The 3,578-nt window shown below is 29.3% G+C and overlaps 1 protein-coding gene and 1 long non-coding RNA gene across 2 annotated transcripts in view; one reads left to right on the top strand and one right to left on the bottom strand.

Moving 5' to 3' along the window:
• Positions 1–3,578, bottom strand: part of LOC106682189 (uncharacterized) — a 704,551-nt gene that overhangs the window by 498,791 nt on the left and 202,182 nt on the right. The gene's annotated exons all lie outside the window — the stretch shown is intronic.
• The window catches only part of sr (stripe), a 99,426-nt gene that overhangs the window by 78,208 nt on the left and 17,640 nt on the right, over positions 1–3,578 (top strand). The gene's annotated exons all lie outside the window — the stretch shown is intronic.

The raw sequence follows: 3,578 nt of genomic DNA, 5'->3' as shown, positions 1-3,578 counted from the left end.
ATCGACCGAATTTGAGTTTCAACTGGAATCATTTTAACTAGACAGTTGGATGGTGACTGCATTAAATTAATCCTCCTTAGCCTCCTATTCATAAAGTATAAACATTTGTGTTTACATGGATAAAAGTTGTATTTAACGGAATTAATTAGCAAACACTCTAGAATCAAAATAAACAACGAACAAACGAAAAACGACAGGACTTTTTGAATGCCCTGGTATTTTTCATTTTATTTTAAATATAATTAAAATGCACTTTAAATATTTTAAACGGTATAAATAGCATTAATACCAAAATTTCCTAGTAACTGGTTATGATTTCCATATAATAATTAACTGGAAAAACAATTCTCAAAGTTATTCTGATTTCTTAAACAAATCGACTCATTAAACCTAATTAAATTTGGCTGAGATCCTTAAATTTTAATTCTTAACTTTACTATGAATATTTTACCAACTTGGCAAAGTAATATTAAATGGAAATTTAGATTTATGGTTGACTATGTTAAACAGGCAGATGGTTTAAGGGCTCCTCTTATACTGACACGGAAAGGTTAAAGGGCGTTTAGGGACTACACAATGTATAACAAGGATCTATCACCATAGCGTAGGTGGGTGGATAAGAATATATGAAAATAAACAGATTTATAGTTCCTCTAGTTTCAGAGAGTTGAAGCTGACATTTACATTTTTCATTTAGTCTAAAAAAAATCCAAATACTTATTTCTTCATTATCAATATTCCTAAAATGGATCCGTAAATAATCTAATAACTGACATGATACAACAATATTATTGATTATATTTTAATACATGTTATGATCATATTATAATAATTAAATTTATTCAAAAATACTTTTTTAAAAAAATCTAAAAATAAAAATATATATTCACTTTATTATAGTCTTAGTACAGGAACGGGATAGCTTAGTGGTAAGGCACTGTGCTACAAAGTCCAAGGACCCGAGATAGAAGATAATTATAAGGATAAGATAAATAATAATAAGGATCCGGCAGTGGCAGATAATTATTTATTCTATAATCTTAGCCGTGAATCAACCCTGTTGGTTCGGGTATATACTAAATAATATAGCTTACGACAATAATATATTGGCTGTAAGCATAATAAATTCTATTGAGCGAATATATCATTAAAAAAAAAAAAAAGAGCAAAAGGAATCTTAATTTCTAACTTAAGAGTGAAGATGGATTTTTTTTAATTCATGAGTTAAAAAATCTACACCTCCTTTATGTCACAAATTTACATTAATAAATTCCAGTTTTACAAATAAATTTAAAACCAATGAGAAACATCTGGAGCGGTGCGCTCATCACACAACTTTCACTTACCAAGTTACTTACAATCCAAAATTTTTAGTAGATTAGTGGCCTCGTGTTAGAGTTGTACGTACCTTTCAGACTAGAAACAAGAACGAAAGTGAACCAAAAACAAAGGATGTAATATAGAAGTAGTTGGGATTGGTGGTTAAAAATGCGTTACATTTGAAATAATTTTAAAGTAAACAGTATTTAAATTAAATTAAATGATAATATACACAATAGAGGGGAAGAAATTATGTATATAAAATTATATTTACGTACATGGATACATACACAAAAAGTTAAAAGAATGGATACAATAAAATGATGAAGAAAAGACAATATACAAAATAAATAGAGGTAGAGAAGTGTTTAAATTATATAATAGAAACATTAATAATAAAGTTGGTATACTTAAGTTGGAAGTAACAAATGAATATAAAGTAAAGATAAAATATATGAATATGAAAGAAAAAGAATGAATAATAAATATAAATTAATTAAATAAAGTAATTGGGTGATAATTTAAAAAATAAAACCAGATAAACGACATGACAGGAAAGTTTTTTAGCCATGATGAAGCCCTGAAACGCGGGGCGAAACGTTGACTCAAATAAATAGTTTCACGACTATTGGAGTTTTTCTTTGACCGCACTCGGAGCATATTCCTTTTAAAAACATTTTTTATTTCATCACTAAAGGATAATTGAAAAAAAAATTGTTAGCCTAATATAAATAGTTTTTTGAAGTATCAACTTAGTAAAAAAATGTCATAGAAAAAACTTTAGCCCGTGCAATACAATTCTTTTTTTATTTACGAATAATGATCACATATCATAGCTAATCCGCAGTAACAGGAGCAGAGCTCTTAATATCAGGGAAACATTTTATCCGGAATAGCTAGTAGAGAATATTAGAACTGACAAAGAAAAATTCCAAGTGGCCCCTAGAGAAGACAGAAGAAAGGATTACATATAAAAATACCGGGGTTCCCCCCTCCGGGATATTTTAGGCGCCCTCTACACCAATGACGGGATTATGTCACATTTAGACCTGAATAATATCCACACCAAATTAATCGTACATATTTATTCAAAACGTCCTCCTATAATTTAGCCCGCTATGTCTTCCTAATAAAACGTTTATTCCTTCTTCGAGAAGTGGAAAAGAAAAAAAGAAACAAGAACTAATTCCTCTAAATATTTTCTTAAAACCACCTTAAATCTTTTTTGGACACTTCATCTTGGAGATATCTCCTCGAGATAAGCTGAGGTATAACGTCTTAATTTGAATCTGTCACTTAAATCTCCCTAAGTTATTGGGGTGATAATAATTTTATGTAAATTCGTTATAAATATGACGTCTAGAGGCAGGGAGTTATTGTTAAAATAATTCAACGGGTCCTGGTGACCGTGAAGGAATATTTTATTTACATATTTTATTGTTACAGAGTTGTACCCGTGTCATAATGGTTACTGCCTCGGAGTAACTTGAGACCCATCCCTCTTTAAAAAATATAATACTAACCGTGAGAAGTTTACTATTATTTAAATGTGAAAAACAACATCCGCTGAATCAAGTCAGAAACCAAGAAAGTAGTTCGAAATTTCAATACCATTTTTATTTTAGCTCACCTACATATGGAATATACGTTTTGACGTTCCCTCAGTCCAATAGCCAAGTTGGTGTGGTGTGTGTTCTCTTAAGAAACATATTTTGATAACATGTTTACATGCACACATCGTAAAAGGCAAGTTAATGAATAAAATATAAAATTAATTACAAAAACTATAAATATAAATAAACATAATTGAATTGAAAATACTGGATTAGGAATAATGTAACTTTTTTAATCTAAAAATATAAGTTGTTCTTTGTACTTTTTATATAAAACGTGCAAAGACACAGACAAGGTCAGACTATGACCGTTAATAAAGCTTCTTCTAGTACAAGCAGTTGTCCAGTAGATGTTAATTATTAGTTACTACTATTGGTAATGTTTACTTGATAAAGTTTGATTTTAACTATTGGTAATGTTTACATGTCAATTGTCATTGCTAGTCCAAATCCTTTCAGATCCATGTTCAGTCATTAACTGAATCAATGGATAATGTTTGGTTTTAACTATTGGTTACTACTATTGGTAATGTTTGGTTTTAACTATTGGTTACTACTCTTGGTAATGTTTGGTTTTAACTATTGATTACTACTCTAGGTAATGTTTGGATTTAACTATTGGTTACTACTATTGGTAATCTTTGG

This window comes from Halyomorpha halys, unplaced genomic scaffold (assembly GCF_000696795.3).
Source record: "Halyomorpha halys isolate HHAL.00 unplaced genomic scaffold, Hhal_1.1 Scaffold394.1, whole genome shotgun sequence".
Lineage (NCBI taxonomy): Eukaryota > Metazoa > Arthropoda > Insecta > Hemiptera > Pentatomidae > Halyomorpha > Halyomorpha halys.
The sequence above is the reverse complement of the archived record's forward strand: the minus strand, read 5'-3'. Positions and strand labels throughout refer to the sequence as shown.